Source organism: Tursiops truncatus, chromosome 17 (assembly GCF_011762595.2).
Source record: "Tursiops truncatus isolate mTurTru1 chromosome 17, mTurTru1.mat.Y, whole genome shotgun sequence".
NCBI classification, from domain to species: Eukaryota; Metazoa; Chordata; class Mammalia; order Artiodactyla; family Delphinidae; genus Tursiops; species Tursiops truncatus.
Genome location: NC_047050.1, coordinates 52,113,669 through 52,133,355, shown reverse-complemented (window position 1 = coordinate 52,133,355; position 19,687 = coordinate 52,113,669). Strand labels below are relative to the sequence as shown.

At 35.7% G+C, this 19,687-nt stretch overlaps 1 long non-coding RNA gene across 1 annotated transcript in view; it reads left to right on the top strand.

Annotated features, from left to right (window-relative positions):
- The window catches only part of LOC141276862 (uncharacterized), a 126,393-nt gene that overhangs the window by 33,129 nt on the left and 73,577 nt on the right, over positions 1 to 19,687 (top strand). Inside the window, exon 3 of the long non-coding RNA XR_012327111.1 lies at positions 13,250 to 13,344. This is a non-coding gene — a long non-coding RNA (uncharacterized lncRNA). The remainder of the gene's footprint in view (positions 1 to 13,249; positions 13,345 to 19,687) is intronic.

Below are 19,687 nucleotides of genomic sequence, written 5' to 3'. Positions count from 1 at the left end.
TATAGTTATTGAAGGAGTTTGGAGGGACTTCCCTGGTGGCACAGTGGTTAAGAATCCGCCTGCCAATGCAGGGGACACGGGTTCGAGCCCTGGTCCAGGAAGATCCCACATGCCGCGGAGCAACTAAGCCTGTGTGCCACAACTACTGAGCCCGCGTGCCAAAACTACTGAGCCTGTGCTCTAGAGCCCACAAGCCACAACTACTGAGCCCACGTGCCTAGAGCCCATGCTCCACAACAAGAGAAGCCACCGCAATGAGAAGCCTGCGCACCGCAATGAAGAGTAGCTCCTGCTCTCCGCAACTAGAGAAAGCCTGTGCGCAACAGCAAAGACCCAACGCAGCCAAAAATAAATAAATTTATATAAATAAATAAAGGAGTTTGGATAACCTCTCGCTCTCTCTCCTCTGTCTCTCTCTACTATGGAACCAGTAGTGTATAGGTGAATATGGGAAATAAAAATATGGAGGATGCTCTCAAAAAGTACATCAGAACACTATATATGAAATAATTTAAACATATGCAATGCAGCATATTGTTTGATCATTTTTCCAAGTCAGAGCTTTTCAAAGTGTGTGAGATATGAATCTCTCAGCCTCAGGAAAGCCAGGGGCCCTCCATTTATCCTATTGTTCCATATACATAATATGTTTTTTGTGATAGCACAAATGTTGAGAATTATTAGCCTGGCAACTAATTTTATAGAAAGTCTAAAAACGGAAACATAATTATGGATTTCAGGGAAGAAGGCAAATGGAAGAGGTTTTTGGCAAGACATGTGCAGTATTCAGGAGATACATCTTCTCTCTTTGCTAAGCTCAAAAGAGCCATGGTTGGCTGACATCCTGTCTGGCTTCTCAGTATATTTGGGCATAAACAAGAGAGAAAGGAGGATAGTGTGGGAGGGAGCCAAGGTGATTTTGGAACATTATAATTGATTCGGCAATTCAGGAGTCCTACAGAACTCAAGGTCAGCCTAAATCTAAGGCAGAAAACCCTGATCTATTCTGCATGCTTGCACAGCTGAGGCTTACCCAAACCCATATGGGAGAATCTGTGAGATAAGTGAGTTTAGTTTATGAATCAAGCACAACTTATATCTCTCTTTTAATGATGCACAAAATAATATTTTAGTTTCCCCGGATGTGACAAAGTGTGGTTTAACTGAAAGAATTAAAAGGAAGTTACTTGTCAGTAACTATTCAAAAATGGAAATGGACACAAGACCATGGATGTTTTAATTCGAAGGTTTTTGCAACCTTATGTTTCATCCTTCATGGAAATTCTAACTTCACTACATTTATTTTAAAAATCCAGTATATTTCTAGATCATCATTTAAGAAATTTACACTCTGTGATTTTAGGTGATCTAACCAAATTTATTTTAACTGCAAGAAACACATGTAGGTAAAAATTATGCTACTTTTTGTTAGCTGGAACTCATAGTTAGCTCATCTTGCTATTACCTTTACAACATAAAGAGTTCTTTCTTCCAAATCCATTTGATTTATTTATTCAAGAATAAATCAAATTTAAGGAAATGTTCTCATATTAAAAAACCTTTAGTGTATTTTTATTTTAATAAAATTGAAACTTTTTTGGAATAAGCTTAAGGAGTATGAAATTTATTATTCTGCCATCTGATGGGCTAAGCAGTTACCTATACACATTTTACAGGAGTCTTTTATATTTAAAATCCTTCTATTTCTCTGAGGCCACTATTTAAATGGCTGATAGGGGATAATTTGTTTTGTTCAGTGAATTCCTGATTGTTGCACAAAGTTCTTTCACCTTTCATTCAACGATTCATCTTCCTGTGGTGATTTATTTTACTATATCCAGGCATGCTTTATTACCTACAGACTTGGCATGCACTTTTTTTTTCTATCTGGTAACCGACTGAGCCTTAAATAGGTATGCAAGTTATAACAAGTTATAAACTTTTGAATTTTACATTGTTACAGATAATTCTGTTGTTTTGCACATTTTTACAAACATGCCTACATGCTATTGTATAAAATTGAGAGGAACATTTAGATGTATCTATAGAACAATTATTTAGAATTATCTTTGGTAAATAAGATGCAATTATAATACATACAAGGCGGCAAAATCAGTGGTAAAGCAATATTTGGGGATATAAGAAATATTTGTTGCTATGTCATAAGGCTGTGACTTCGCTCTAGCTAGGAAAGGCTCCAAGATGAAAGTGGCATTTATGAGAAAGGGATAGAAGGAGAAAGAAAGAGATCACATTAGATTCTTTATATATGCCAATGATATTTCTATTCAGTTCAAATTACAAATGAAAATATATATGAGATTCTAGAATCCAAATGTTCAAAACAGCCATGCAGTTTCTGTTTTGTATTATACTTTATTTTCAATAGAGTCCACATATATCACCTGTCAGTGTATAGCAGCCTATAAAAATTATACATTTTTATTTTATGATAAAAATGATCCCACATCTATATTAGTTTATTAATACATTTTAGCTGCACCAATGCCTAATTTGGAAAAGAAAATCTTAAATAGAATGAACAATCATTCCAGCTTGTACAGTAAAATGTGTTATATAAAACCAAAAATGCAAAGTATGCCAGCTCTCTCAACTTCTTCATTATTTTGATAACTATAGAAATTTCTGAAATCTTATAATTGGATCAATATAGTCCCTTCACATAAGATAAAATTTACTAATGGAAGTTTTCAGAAATTTGGTTCCCATAATGTTGTATTTATCTTGATAAGGTAAAGGAGAATAAATAAATACAGTAATTGATTAATAAGATTTAAAAAAATGAAATGGGATCCAGGGGATATAAATTTCAGTGCTCTTCAGTGTAAGTGTGAACTTGGCAAGGTTATGGTCCTCAATCTTATGCTCTATAAAATGACCCATTCTAGCTCTAAAGTTCTATAATTCTCTGTCACAGGTTTTGGTTCTATATTTCTGGATTTAATTCACAGCTCTTTCTTTCACTTCACTCATAACTAGATGCGACATATATTGATTTATCAAGCACACACTTGGATGTGTAAGGTAATTTTATTTTGAAACTAACTACTGTTCATTTGGATTCTGCTCCACATATGCACTCGTCTTGGAAGATGAGTAAGGAGAATGTTTTGATGGTGAAGAATTAGTCCACAGTGCCAGATTCTATGGATTTCAATGAGGATCAGAGCTGAGTCATTCACACTGGGATTAGGCAATATAGAGGATTGATGTCCATGATAAAGGTGGATTGTATAGATTTGGGAAAGAAGAAATATAGAGTATTCTCAGGTGAAGAATGAACATGAGTATGTGAAAGTCAGTAAGTCTAAAGATTTACTGACTTAAGACTCTCGAAAGATTAACTCTGTAAGGATGTAGAGCTAAATGGTAGTACCTGAAAGATGCAGATGGAAAGAGATTGCTTCATTTTGTTTTACTTAGAAGTATGTACCAAGATGAGGAACTTGTGAATAGATTTAATAATCAAGAGATTGTCAATAGGGAGGGAGATGTTAAAAATACATAAGAAACAAGGCTAGCACTTGGGTCAGGAAAACAGCATTGCATATGGAATTAGCCATTATATTGAGCAAAAAAAGGAAGGGTGGATGCAGATATAGGAAAGTGAACATGTATGGGTGGGAATAGGGAGTTGAGAAACTTCACTCTTAGTAGATTCCCTTTATATAGTGTAATAGGGGCTTTCTCTTTTTACTTAGACTATACATTTTTAATGATAATATATTAAGTTATAATTCAAGTTCAATGAGGCATGTTTTGTTTCTACATCCTCTTCAATATCTGCTGGTACTGATAAATGTATATTTAGTAGTATGTTCCATCTTCTGGATATTAATGAAGAAATTAGTTTTCATTATAGAAGTATACAATGTAACCTAAATAGAGAAAGGAATTTAGTACCCCCAAACAGATAGATTATTAATGTATTGTTTTGCAAGTAATATTATCCTATTCAAATATATGTTATTAAAACGTCTTATAAAAAGCCTTTTAAAGTTTGTTAATTCATATTCACTCGTTACAGCTGTGATGTGAATAGTGTATTTGGGGTTGCAACATAGCAGTCTTTTCTATGACCTGAGGGTCCACAAGGTTTTGCCCTGCTCACTTGTTCACAAGACTTCTCTCTCTGATGACTAAAAGTTAGATCCATGTATAAAACAGAGCTCTAATTTGGTGTATTAAGGAACAAAGAATGATAATTACCCAGTCACAGGCTCAAGATGGCCTTCCTCATTTCCTACATGCAAATATTAATAAAAGGATGTAAGATTTTTCTAAAACTTGAGATACAGACTCTATATTTTTACACTTATATAAATGAATCTGTTAAAAACTCTTTTTAAGCTATAGAATTATCTCATCTTCAAACTCATATATTTTTTGAGAGAAATTCCTGAAATATTTTTCTTTCTCACATTTTTAGCTGATAAACAATACTTAAGGATTGAGAATAATTTCGTCACTTTCTGTTCAGTGAAACTGTTCAATGATACCAGTCAACTATAATCACAAAATAAATTTCTAGGGCATTTTCAGACTTATCCTTACTTTTAGTCATTTATTATTTTTCACATATTCACTGCATTCAGAATACTTAACAATGCATGAGAAGGATGACATGAGAAGGATGACAAAAGAAGCAGGATATATATTTCTATACTGCATAGATGATACCATTGCTATTAATCTTACCTGGAAGAAAAGATCTCATCTCTCTCTTTCCTCTAAAAAGCACCATTTTTTCCAAGCCATTATAAGCTTTTTTGCATTGGTAAGGAATTCAGCCACCCAAGAAATGAGTCTCATTCTTATTTGTAAGCCAAGAACCATAATAATAATTTGTAGGTTTTCAGATGTGGATAGGAAGCTTGGATACGTGGTTGGAAGATAACTACAGTGTGAACTGGGGTTTATCAAAGAGAAAGGAGAGGCCCTAGAAACATGACCAGGGACCCGAGTCTTAAGAGAACAAATAGGGAGTGAAAAATCACCTTCCTTGGGAAATGTATAATGCAGTTCTAGGAAGAGTGATGTCTAACATTGGGTTTACAATTCTTTCCAGCCTTATGTGGTAATTGCATTCTGCTACTTTCTAACCTTCAGAAAGGTCTGCCACACAAAACCACCTGGTGTTAGAGTAAATTTAGGGGAATGAAAGAACAGTGATGAAATCTAGCAAAGGACAACACTAGATAATCAGGTTGAAGCAGAAAAGCAAGCAGCTATATTGGCTGACTCAGCAATAAATATGAGCGAAACCACTTGTCCTACATATAATAGAGGAATGTGACTATTGGGGTGGAGGGCAGATAGTGGGTTGCTACTTAAAATCTGTAGAAAATACTAATGTTGCTCTATTTGCCTCATTGCCAGAGGAACCTGATACATGATTGAGGCAATAGAACACAGACACATGGATTCATTCTGACATTTTGTATATTGCTGGTGTCGTCTAAATTTGAAAAGTACTGAAAAATCACATGCAAGATGGTTAAATTAATCAACCTTAAGCAAACTACATAAAAAAATAAATATACATACAAAGCAGTAAAGGTGTAAAAATGTGGGTAAGTGAGAAGGTTTAAGTGACATCAGCTTTCAAAAAGAGGAGAAAAACCTCGAGAGAGTTTGAAGAGGGTAAATGAGAAGTTGCTTTCCAAGCAAGAACAGTCTGTTCCAAGGCTGGGGAAGGCATGAGAGAGGGTTCATTTTGACCCTTTTATGCTATTATTAATCGATGTTTCCTAGCAATTTGACTGGCTTCTAAGAAAAATCCAATATGTAACAGTAAACAAAAAGAGAGAGACTTTCTTTCTAATATAAATATTTAAGGCATTTTGAGACAGGAAAGACATTGAGATGCATCACAACATTCTTGTAAGTTTTGGTATTGAAATAGTTTAGTCAAAGTTCTATTCATTAATTCACCTGATTTCTGTTTAACTATGTGCCACACATTGGGGAAGCAGCTGTGAATGAAACAGATTTTGTTCTTGCTGTTATGGAGTTTATTTTTATACTGTAGGAGCAGAAAAACAATAAGAATGCTTGCTGCTCTATGTTCTAGTTACTATGACCACATAAACAATTACCACAAAACGGAGTGGCTTAAAACAATAACAGATATTATTGTATGCATCAACCTGACATTTGCACGGGACTGAGGCAGTGCAAAGTTTAGGAGATGAAATCATCTGAAAGCTCATTCATTTATATGTCTAATGCTTAAGGATGGCTGTCAACTGAAACTCTTCTGGAACTGTTGGCTGGAAGGTCTATATGCAACCTCTCAATATGGCCAGGGCTTCCTCAGCCCTAGGAAAGAGAAAGAGAAAGAGAAAGAAAGAAATAGATAGAGGTAGGGAGAGGGAGAGAGAGAGGGGTTAATTTTCAGAATATCTCAGAATATCTGTGTGGCCCTTTTTGATCTAGCCTTGGAAGTCACTCAGCATTTTCCTTTCCAGCCCATTCTATTCACTGGAACAGTCACAATGTCCCACCTAGATTCAGAAGGAGAGGACAGTTAACTCCACCACTTGATGAAAAGTTACAAGGTTCCAAAAGAAAATTTGTGAACTGAAATATTGCTGTGGTCATTTTTGGAACATACAATCTGCCACATTCTCTTATTTTAGTTTCTGCTTTAATAAACAAAAAGTCGAATATGAAATTCATGAAAAAAAGTTTTTTATTTAAAAATTTTTCACACGTGTCTCTTTTGAGTTATTATTTTTGTTGTTTTATTATTACTATTACTCTTAGTATTATTGGCTTGTGAGCTTCCAAATCCCAGTGGCCTTTAACTTTTTCTTTTTAATAGTCTAATAATTTGAGTGTAGCATTCAGAAGTTGATATGGTAAAATATCTAGTGAAAGGGACTATATTAAACTTTTGGGGTCAGAACATTTAATTTGTTATGTTCATTTGAAGGAAAGTAGTACTTTATCAAGTGGTTTTTAGGATGAACGTATGATTCACATCAACTTGTGTAGAAAAAAAAAATAGCAAATGGCTGTCTCCATTATCCCCAGCTAATTTCCATGAGAATGATCATTTTATTCATTTTATAATCATTTAACCTAAAGAACTTGTTGACTTGGTCTAATGTAAACAAAGCCTAATAAATAAATATTCTATGCCTCATAATATTGTTCAAAGATGTTCATGTGTTGTGTTATATGGTAGAAATTGTTTCTCCCTTTAAAAATGTTAGAGACAGCTCCAAGTAAAGGACATTATAAAAAAAAATTGTGAAAAAATGATGACAAAAACTGACTGTATTAGAAAAACACAAAGAATGTGCCACTTTTGTTCAGATTAAAGGTAAGAGTATGTGAAAGTGGAAAGGGTCATTGGTGAAATGATTGTAATAGTCAAAATGACGTCATCAGTCCGACACTTCATAATTTTTTTAAAGGTTAGTAGGCAAAGAGCTATTTCTGCTCTTTGAAAATGTCAAATAAAATGTTACTTTTCCAAAGCTTCTTGAAGCAATGTTAATCTAAACATTATAAGCATAGAAGATATTAAGGAAACAAACTTAATACATACTATTAATTGGACATCACATATTCCTAAAATGTTCAGATGTACTTAAAGAAACTTTGAAGAAGATTAAAAATTCACATTTATTATTCTTAGAAACATTAACTATAACCTAAGTACACTAGAGGAGAAAGAATAATGAAAGGCTTAGAAATTCAAGTAAGTAGAAAGGAAAATTATCTTACTTAAATTGAAATAATAAGATAGAACTAAACAAACAATTTGAGAGAACACAACCTGATATACTGGATTAAGAGTAGGTGACTACTAATTAGATATCATTTAACCTACTTCCCTGTACTTCAGTTTCTTTGTTGTAATAGTAATTTTTGCCATCGACGACCTGCTAAGGCTGCTGTGAAATAACAAAAGACCATTTCAAATCCTTTTACATTAATATTGAAGCTGTTTCCAAACCTTGTAGATATCCCTGTGCATAAATCTTTTATTCATGTGCTAATGTACTTATGAAACTAATTCATGAAAATGGAATTGCCAAATCAAAGGCTATGTGTATTTTAATTTTAAAAGATGTTCAACATATGCTTTATAGTCTGTGATATTGTCAGATGGCTATCCATGTTCGCCTAATAAAAATCAGTCAAGATAAGTCCATATTTCCAACTTCCTATGTTGTAAACACAAAGAAATATTTCTTGTTTTTTTTTTTTCTCCTTAATCCCCACCAACTAGAAGAGATGTAGCATATGAACACCTCAGTTCACTAAGGGAATGCATCAACCAGAGGAGAATTAGGGGAATCAAGAGATTAAAGATGTTAATCAGATCATGTGCATGGCTTGCGTTGAGTTCTTTCTCAATAAATGTGTCTCACATGACATGTTCTTTTCACATGACACACTCTTCTTCAAAACTTATATAGGCCTTTGTGAAAATGTCATATATAATTTATTATATGGTATCCTTAAATACACAGTACCTTATTCTCATTTCATAGTCAATTGAAGTAAATGCACAAATCACAATCAAGCAGAAATCCATAGTGATTTTTAACATTGAAAATGCATCATAGGTTTCAGGTTTCCAGTCTGACATGTAAAGAACTTGGAAGTCATCATTCCTCACCTCACAAGAAGAAAAAAGCTGACAAATTGAAAATCAACAACTCTTTTTAGGTCCACAGGAGAATTGTTTTCACAGGGTAGACTGCTGCCCCAAAAACTGTAGAGACAGACAGGCCAATACAGAAAGTAACCATTTTGAAATACACTCAGAGCTCTCTGTTCTCTTTAACAAGGCCTTCTCTCAAAGGAAACTATTTTATCAGAGCCTAAACAACTGGAGTTTTATCAAAGCCTAACCAACCCAAAGGAAGGGACCTATTCAACTCCAACCCCTTCTAGCTTTTACTTTGGGGCAAGGGAAATACCCAACTCAGGCTCACTATAAAAGACTGAAACCAAATTATAGGACTATACAATGCTCCCTGCCCTCCCCCATACACAGACCTTACCACCACATCAGTAGAGCTCCTCTATAATAACAAAAGATTACAGATAAAAGAACCATAGGCTCATACTTTATTTAAAGAGTCCCAAGGAAAACAGAAAATGGGGGAAGCCAAAACAAGGACACTTGAGGAAATTTTAGTCTCTGACACCACAACTACATCTAATAGTAAACACAGCCTAACTCATTGCTAGATAAACATGAAACTTCACACTAAAGTCCTACCTTTTACACAATATACCATGTCCAGTTTCCAACAACAACAACAACAACAAAAATCACAAGGCATAGTAAAGGACAAAAAACACTGTCTGATGACACAAGGTAACCATCAGAGCCAGACTTGGATATGGCAGAGCTTTTGGAATTATCAGACTGTGAATTTAAAATAATTATGATCAATATGCTAAAGGCTCTAATAAAAAAGGAAGTGGACAGTACACAAGAGAAGATTGGTAATATTACAGGAAGATGGAGAATCTAAAAAGGAATCAAAATGACATGATAGAAATTAAGAAGACAGTAAGAGAAATGAAGAATGCCTTTGAGCTCATCAGTGGACTGGACATAATGGAGGAAAGAATCAGTGAGCTTGAAGTTATGTCAGTAGAACCTTCCAAAACCGAAATGTGAAAGAAAAAAGAATGGAAACACAGAATAGAATATTCAAGAACTGTGGAACAATTACAGAAAGTATAACATACATACAATGGGAATACCAGAAGAAGAAAGAAGGGAACGGAAGAAATATTTAAGTGATAATTACTGAGAAGTTTCCAAAATTAATGACAAACACCAAACCACAGTTCCAGAAGCTCAGAGAACACCAAGCAGGATAAATTCTGAAAAATCTACACCTGTATATATATATCATATTCAAAGTGCAGAAAGTTAAAGTGAAGAGAGATCTTGAAAGAAGTTGGGAGAAAAAAAAAGCACCTTACCTGTAGAGGAACAGAGATAATAATTACATTGGAATTTTCTTCAGAAACCAGAAAGCAAAAAGAGAGTGAAGTGAATTTTTAAAAAGTAAAAAAAACCCATCAACCGTCTTGATAAAACAGTTGTCCTGTTTTCTCTTCCTTACTTCCAGATTCGTTGTTATTTTATCACGTCATGTTGTCTGGGATATGGTAGCCACTTTGCAATCCATCAGAAGACAAACCTGAAATTAAAAGCCTTAAATGAAGGTGGAATCATGGATACATAGAAAGAGCCTGGGGATCCTGCTGACTTGTTGAGATAATACACCAATCTTGGCTTCTGATATAAAGTCGATATCCTCATGATTTCAGCCATTGCAAATCAGATGATTTTGTCAAAATGCCATACTTGGCCCAGCTGTTTACCAGAACTAAATTGTTTAGTAGCAAGACTAACATTTATATTCTGCTGAACAAAAACACTAAAATAAAAGAAGAAATGTATGAGTGAATAGTTCCTTTTTGTATTTTTCTAAAGTTAGAAAGGAAAAGCAAAGAAGTTCGCAATTACTACTGTCTAGAAATGAGGGCCAGGAAGAAGGAAGTTTGGGGGAGAAAGAGAAGTAAAGCACCAGGCATCCTGAAAAACTTATCTTCATAATTTTCCATTTCATTGGATCTGGGAGGGTCCTGGAAACAAGAGAGAGGAAAGAATCATTGTAGCTAGAATTGATGTTAATTAAAAACTCCATGTCCAGGTGTCAGATTGTCCAGTTTGTCACATTAATTTTTTTAGATTTCTTACTAGTTATGTAGTACCTTTGCCCCAACTTACATGCCTGAAACAGAATGACTGATTTTAAAAGTAAACTTTAACTGTCCTTTCCTTTGAGCTCCCATTTGTAATATCAATTTTGATATTAACTAACAAATTTTAGCTCTAGTTTTCTATCATAGATATATGGATGAGATTGGCTTTAAATCTCATTTAAATAGAGAAAAATTTAAAATATGAAGCGTTTTAAAATATGAAGGACATGCACAAAATTGAAAAGCATTGTCCATGAAATCAATGTTTATCAGGTGTTCAGGGACATTCTCTAAATGGTTTCTTCTACCTACTGTTGTAACAACTTCTGGTCAGTGAAAGGTGAACCATAAAAGAGAGAAGTATAATGGAAGGCAGTTTCCATTGGTGGCAGCTTCTATACTATCCCCAGGAATGTGTCATCTTTACTGACACTTTAAAAGCATATATAAAAACACAATGTGTTTGGGTTACTGTTGATGATGGATTGTCATTCAAGTCTATCTTGTGTAATTTCTCCTCCAAGTTTATCTTCTTAAAAGGCAGATGCTTCAAGTATTTTGGGACTTACAAATTTAATGGGTTACTATTTTTCTGTTGCAATTGGTGTTTCCAGAATGATGGTATAAGTGTTCAGAATAGCTAATGTGATGGAAATCTCTGAAATTATAATTATGTGCTTTTTTTTTTTTAAAGAAATGAATTTGGTGGCATCAGTTTCTTAAAATAGACAAAATGTCACAGGACTCTAGTGCATACTTGTTTGGAAATATAGATAGTAGGAGTTTGAGTGAGTTGCTTGTGCATAGTCAGGAAAACTGGATAACTTCATGATCTGTTACTAATGGAGAATTAGCCATTTCTCGCCATGTTTACCTTACCCATGTGTAATTAATCTCGGAAGCAGAAGGACCAGTGATATGAAAGACTTAAGGACACAATAAGCATTTCTAAAAATGAGCCCATATATTGGCACCCTATTTTGCCACTTTGGATCCATTTATTTTGAACTTATTTTTTGATTGTCAAGTTTAATATAAACTCCCAGTCTTTTCTCATATAAATTGTCCTTTCAACACCCCCATCCCTACCCGTGTGACAGACTAAGGTTTATTCATCCCTTGAGTCCCCTTATCCCAGAAATCTTTTTCTCCACCAAATCTGGGTTAAACACCCTTCCTTTAGATTCCATAATGCCGTTTACTTCTTCTGACATATGACATTATGTATTTAATTTGTCTAGCTCTGTGAGGTCAATATTCAAAATTATTTCCATTACTATCATAGTCTTACCACATGGTATAAAATATTTATATTTAATTATTTTAAAGATATAAAAATGATTTTTTAATCATTGAGTATTAGAAAAAAAATTACTTCCTACAAGTGTTACTACTCAATTTTCTCTATATTAATTTTGAACTATTTGTTTATATTGGTTCTCTACAGCTTCGATAATAAATTACCACAAAGTTAGTGGCTGAAAACAACACAAATTTATTATCTTAGAATTCTGTAGGTCAGAAGTCAGAAACAAATGAAAATCGATATGTTGGCAGCCTTTGTTCCTTTCTGGAGATCTGGGGGAAATCAGTTTCCTTTTTTTTTTTTTTTTTTTTTGCGGTAAGCAGGCCTCTCACTGTTGTGGCCTCTCCCGTTGCAGAGCACAGGCTCCGGACGCACAGGCTTAGCGGCCATGGCTCACGGGCCCAGCCTCTCCGCGGCATGTGGGATCTTCCCGGACCGGGGCACGAACCCGTGTCCCCTGCAGTGGCAGGCGGACTCTCAACCACTGCGCCACCTGGGAAGCCCAGTTTCCTTTTCTTTTCCAGCTTCTAGAGGCTCCCTTTCTCCCTCTTTAAAGCAGGAAAGGTTGCAGCTCTCTGTGACTTTCTTCTGTAGTCACACATCTCCTTGTGATCTTCTTCTTGTGACTCCTTTTACTTTCAAGGACCCCTGTGGTTACTTTGGGTCAATTTGAATACTCCAGCATAATCTCCTTATCTTAAAGTCAGATGATTAGCAACCTTAGTTCCATCTGCAACCTTCACTTTCTTTTGACATAGTAATCTAACATAATCACAAGATTGCAGGAATTAAGACATAGACATGTTTGGGGAGATGATTATTCTGCCTACCACACAGGTTGAATTTGTTTCCTTTGTTTTGTTTGACTTTGTATTTTCCTGAATGAGACATCTGTAGATATTTTTCATGTATGTAAATAATAAACAATATTTTCTTAATTGCAAACCAATCAATAGTATATAAATCATCACAATGGGACTTCCATTGTCAATATGCAGGGTCTGCCAAATAACTTAGAATCATATCCTAAATAAATAAGAATTACTTATCTTCATTCCACATAGGAGTATTTCTTTTTCATTATGAAAATGAGAGAAATTTTAAGAACAATGTTAATTGGAGTTCGTATTTGCAACTAACAGAAATCCAATGTATATATTTTCTCAGTGCCCTGGAGGATATCATTAAATGTAAGCAACACTGTTCCTGAAATTTTAGAGGCACTCCTAATCCTCAGAACTGGAACCTGGAACTTGAACAAGGTAAAGACTTGATTGCCTTTCTCTCATTTTTCTCTTTGAATCCACTTCATTCTTTTCATTGAAGCTTTCTCCTCATAGTACAGAATGTGTCCTCTGATGGTTTTTGAATTTTACATCTCACAACCTTAATTGCTGGAAAAAAACTTTACCATATACTTTTGGACCATGTCAAGTCTAATAATCCTAGACTACAAACTTTTTTTTTACCACATTTAATTTAGTTATCTTCCTATCAATCAATCAACTGAAGGCAGGAGTTGAAACCAAGCAGGACCCTGTGGGTCCCTCCCTGATACAAATCCTTTCCATATTCCTGTTTCCTGTTTGTAGCAAGTAGGCTTCTTTCAAACTCCTTGACCTTCCCTGAGTTCCAAAGGGCAGATTCAAACAGTTGCTAATCAGGGAAGGGAGGGGATGCAGAAACAAAGGAGGAACAGTCAAGAAACAATACTGCAGCCTTGGGGCAGGGTCCTGGTTCCTCCTGAAAGATTATACATGACAATACCTTTAAGTTCTTCTGCAGGAGCTAAGGCCCCTACCCGGGTGGAGGATGGTAACTTTAACCTGAAACAAGATCCCTGGAGCACTACCCTGTTACCTCACCACCAGCCAGTAACAAGAAAGTCACACACCCTGCAGCCCTTACCCCAAATTTTGCCTTTAAAAAACTTCTCCCTGAAAACCATCAGGGAGTTTGGGGTTTTTGAGCTTTTATCCTTGCTTTGCCCTACAATAAACCTTTCTCTGCTCCAAACCTGGAAGTTTCACTTTGTTTGACCTCACTGTGCATCAGGCACAGGAACTTGTGTTCGGTAATAGAGTAGGTGTGTCACATTGTATTAAAAATATGGTATCCTCGTGCAAAGGGTAGGAGTGTTTCCTAGAAAATACTAAATGGGAAAACAATCCCACCAGTTACCAAAACAAAATGTAAGTAGTCAGTATATTGTGTTCAATAAATATTACCTACCTGAATTAATAATAAAAGATAAGTGTGTTTCTGCTTTAAAGAAATAAATTCTAGATGGCATCCTGATATCATCAATAATTTATCACTATCCCCTACGATTTATCACTACATCCATTGCAATGAGAATTAAATGTTCATCTTCATAGATGTAAGGGATGTAATCATCCTTATTAACCATAGAACTATTTTGTTAGATTCAAATATTTCTAATTACTTAGAAAATTAGGTATGTGAAAAATTAGGTATTTTCTACAGCTATCATTTAAGCCAAAAGTAATTTTTTCTCCTTTTCCAGATTAATTTTAAGTTAAAAACTTAGAATACCTCATTCTTTGTGCATTCTTATTAATAAAATAAAAATGTCTGTGCACTCCGTTTGCCTGGCTCCAGGGCATGTGAGAATTACCTTAATTCCCTGTGTGTTTTTTAACAGCTTTATTGAGGTATACTTGAAAAACAAGGGAACTGCACATATTTAATGTATACAATTTGATGGGTTTGAACATATGCATACACCAGTGAAACCATCATCACATTACAGTAGTAAACATATCTATCACCTCTAGAAGTTTTCTCCTGCCCACCTCTCCTATTTGTAGTAAGAATACTTGAGATCTCCTCTCTGAACATATTTTTCAGTGTACAATATAGTATTATTAACTAATATAGTATTGTTAACTGTAACATTAACTACAGGTCCATACAGTAGATCTCTAGAACTTAAAAATTGCATAACTGAAACTTTATACCCATTGAATAACAACTGCTCATTTTGCTCTCTTCTGCCAACCTCCATTGTACTCTGTGCTTTTTAAAGTCTGACTGTTTTAGATACTCCGTAAAAGTACCATCATGTAGTATTTGTCCTTTTGTGACTTAAGTGTATAATATCCTCCAGCTTCATCAATATTATCACATATGGCAGGATTCCCTTCTTTCTTAAGGATTAATACATTCCATTGTATGTATATACCACATTTTCTTTAGACATTCATCTGTTGATAGACATTTAGGATGTTCCTGATCTCGGGTGGCTGTGGGGTGCCACATCCTGTGGTGGCTTGAAGCAGAATCTCAGTTCCCCAACCAGGGATTGAACCCAGGCTGTGGTGGTGAAAGCACCAAATCCTAACCACTAGACCACCAGGGACTAGTAGCTAGGAGTAGGGCCCTGGCTTTTTGCCTGCTTTGAAGAAGGAATTCAGCAAAGAGACGGAAAGTAGCAAAACAAGTAAAGTGTTTATTAGAAGAAAAAAGGTACATGCGAATAGACACACAGGCAGGCTCAGAGAAAGTGTCATGTGCTTTTGGGGTAGTTTAAATCATTTATATGGGGGCAGTTCTTCCATGTTCCCTCTAGCCAGTCATCTTGCTTTGTCTGGCTCTGAGTCCATATTTCGTCTCACCCAGGGCCCTGCCCTGTGTGCATGCACATCTTTTAGCCAAGGTGGATTCCAGCACAAGGAAGTTGACAGAAGGTATTATGGTCTGGTGTCCCCTCCCTTTTCTTACCCCTGAGGATCCTTTCTGCACATGTGTACTTTGGGAGGTCTCCTTGACCTCAAGAATGAGAAATATGTGTTCTCTTTACCTTTAATCCAAGCAGGACTCAGCGCCTCCTCGCTTCTGCCATTATCTTTATCTTGGAGTATCTGTCCATGGGGGACAGATTCCAGCTGCTCAGACTGGGGTCCATCTATCTCCTGCCTCATTCCCATATCTTGGCTATTGTGAATAATAAGTGCTGCAATAAAAGCAAGGATCTCTTTTGTAGATCCTGATTTCAATTCTTTTGGATATGTACCTAGAAGTGAATTGCTAGATTGCGTGGTAGTTCTATTTTTAATTTTTTAAGAAACTCTTATACAATTTTCTATAGCATCTGTACCATTTTACATTCCCACCAACAGTGTAGAAGAGTTCCATTTCTCTATACCCTTACCAACACTTACTATCTTCTGCTTTTTTGATAATAGCCATCCTAACAACTCTGAGGTGATATCTCATTGTGGTTTTGATTTGTATTTCCCTGGTGATTAGTGATGCTGAGCACCTTTTCCCGTACCTGTTGGCCATTTGTATGTCTTCTTTGGAGAAATGCCTGTTGGGCCCTTAGCATGTTTTTAAATCGGGTTATTTGTTTATTCTGCTATTGAGTTGTAGGAGTTCCTTTTGTATTTCGGATATTGATCCCTTATCAGATATATTGGTTGCCAATATTTTCTCCCATTCCATAGGTTGCCTTTTTACTCTGTAGGTTGTTTCTTTTGCTATGAAGAAACTTTAGTTTGATGTAGTATGACTTGTCTAATTTTGCATTTGTTGCTTATGTTTTTGGTATCAGATTCATAAAACCATTGCCAAGACCAGTGTCTAGGAGATGTTCTCCTATGTTATTCCTTCTAGGAATTTTACTGTTCCAAGTCTTATATTAAATCTTTAATCCATTTTGAGTTTATTTGGGGGTATGGAGTAAGATAGGGGTCCAGTTTCATTCTTTTCCAGTGAATATCCAGTTTTCCCAGCACCATTTGTTGAAGAGACTGTCTTTTCCCCCAATGAGTATTCCTAGCATCCTTGTTAAAGATTAGTTGACTCTATTTGTATGGGTTTATTTCCGGCCTCCATCACTGACAAAGCTGCCGATGGTTCGATGATCTAACACAAATGGAGAATGATTGTATAACTTCTAGTTTGCTACTGTCTTTCAAAAAAGAGAGATTTGTTGATAAAGTCAAATGACTGATATATAAATAAAAAGAATTCTCTTTTATATTGTGCCTTTATATTATAAAGCACTTTCAGGGCATCTTAATCTTCATAACTATTGACACTGCAATCCCCACGTAAGAGAGAACTGTGGCTCAGAGGCTAGTACTGATTACCCAGGATCATGGATTCATTAGGGATGGATCTAGGTCTCACTCTTAATACTATAGGCTATTTAGCATATTTTTTCTTCTTTTTATATTGCTCCTTGTACATGTCTATGTAAAAGTGAATTTCACAAATGTGTTCATATTTTATTTGTTGGCAAAAAAAATGACTATATCCTATGATTCCTCAATTCTTAATGTTATGGAAGTAAACCAGCTGATGCAAGGTGAAAAATTCATGTTTAAAGATAAATTATTTTTATTGCCCATACAAGTAGGATCGGGGAAAATAATTGTTAAATCAGAAGTGACAGATAAAAAATGACCTTGACTACAATTTCCACTTGCTTCTTGATATTACTTAACTCTTTATAAGTAGTTACTTCTAAAATTAATATTGACAAATGTAATATTTTTTTTTTTACATCTTTATTGGAGTATAATTGCTTTACAATGGTGTGTTAGTTTCTGCTTTATAACAAAGTGAATGAGCTATACATATACGTATATCCCCACATCTCCTCCCTCTTGCGTCTCCCTCCCACCCTCCCTATCCCACCCCTCTAGGTAGTCACAAAGCACCAAGCTGATATGAGGCTGCTTCCCACTAGCTATCGCTTTTACATTTGGTAGTGTATATATGTCCATGCCACTCTCTCACTTTGTCACAGCTTACCTTTCCACCTCCCCATATCCTCAAGTCCATTCTCTAGTAGGTCTGTGTCTTTATTCCTATCTTACCCCCAGGTTCTTCATGACATTTTTTTCCCCTTAAATTCCATATATATGTGTTAGCATATGGTATTTGTCTTTCTCTTTCTGACATACTTCACTCTGTATGACAGACTCTAGGTCCATCCACCTCATTACAAATAGCTCAATTTGGTTTCTTTTTATGGCTGAGTAATATTCCATTGTATATATGTGCCACATCTTCTTTATCCATTCATCCGATGATGGACACTTAGGTTGTTTCCATCCCCTGGCTATTGTAAATAGAGCTGCAATGAACATTTTGGTACATGACTCTTTTTGAATTATGGCTTTCTCAGGGTATATGCCCAGTAGTGGGATTGCTGGGTCATATGGTAGTTCTATTTGTAGTTTTTTAAGGAACCTCCATACTGTTCTCCATAGTGGCTGTACCAATTCACATTCCCACCAGCAGTGCAAGCGTGTTCCCTTTTCTCCACACCCTCTCCAGCATTTATTGTTTCTAGATTTTTTGATGATGGCCATTCTGACTGGTGTGAGATGATATCTCATTGTAGCTTTGATTTGCATTTCTCTAATGATTAATGATGTTGAGCATTCTTTCATGTGTTTGTTGGCAGTCTATGTATCTTCTTTGGAGAAATATCTATTTAGGTCTTCTGCCCATTTTTGGATTGGGTTGTTTGTTCTTTTGTTATTGAGCTGCATGAGCTGCTTGTAAATTTTGGAGATTAATCCTTTGTCAGTTGCTTCATTTGCAAATACTTTCTGCCATTCTGAGGGTTGTCTTTTGGTCTTGTTTATGGTTTCCTTTGCTGTGCAAAAGCTTTGACGTTTCATTAGGTCCCAGACAAATGTAATAATGTTTTTTTGTTGTCGTTGTTGTTGTTTTTGTTTTTGTTTTGCGGTACGTGGGCCTCTCACTGTTGTGGCCTCTCCCATTGCGGAGCAACAGGCTCCGGACACGCAGGCTCAGCGGCCATGGCTCACGGGCACAGCCGCTCCACGGCATGTGGGATCTTCCTGGACCTGGGCACGAACCCATGTCCCCTGCATCGGCAGGCAGACTCTCAACCACTGCGCCACCAGGGAAGCCCTGTAATAATGTTTTAATTAGATTTTTGTTGCTGGATTTCATGAAAGATAAAACATCTTACAGATAGTATGCTACGAGTTCTTACTGATTGTGAACTTAAACTTCAAAGTTACCCTTGAATTCAAATGTAAGGATTATACTACTCTATCAGTAGTAGTAAGAATCACTTAATATTCTTACCAGAATAAGGACCCAGAAACAACTATTTGTTTTTTAGGTGGTCTTCAAGCAGACTTTGAAAAACAGTACCATTTGATATTTTTTGAATGAAACACTGAATTAGGTCACTTACAGATGTGGCCCTATTTGTGGGAGATAAGAGTTATAGTTGGTGGAAATGATAACTCAGTTTTAAAAAATAACTTTCAATGACTGAAAATGACATAATTCCTCAGAGAACATTGAAGAAAGCCATTCAGTAAGACCATCTGTGGAGTTAATGCTCCCCATTGTCATCCCCCATTTAGCTCCCTTCATGTAATGCTACAGAGAATTTAAGAAGAATGGCAAAAAGGCATATCAAAATCAAGTTACAAATGAAATTAATAATACACTGACTTAAATTGTGATCAACAATAAAATGCCTTCAAGGAGGCAATCAGACAGCTCACTCAGCAGGAGTGTATCATGGGCTGCAAGCAGATTTGGAACTCAAGCTGCATTGTAATTGCACATCTGAGAATCAGA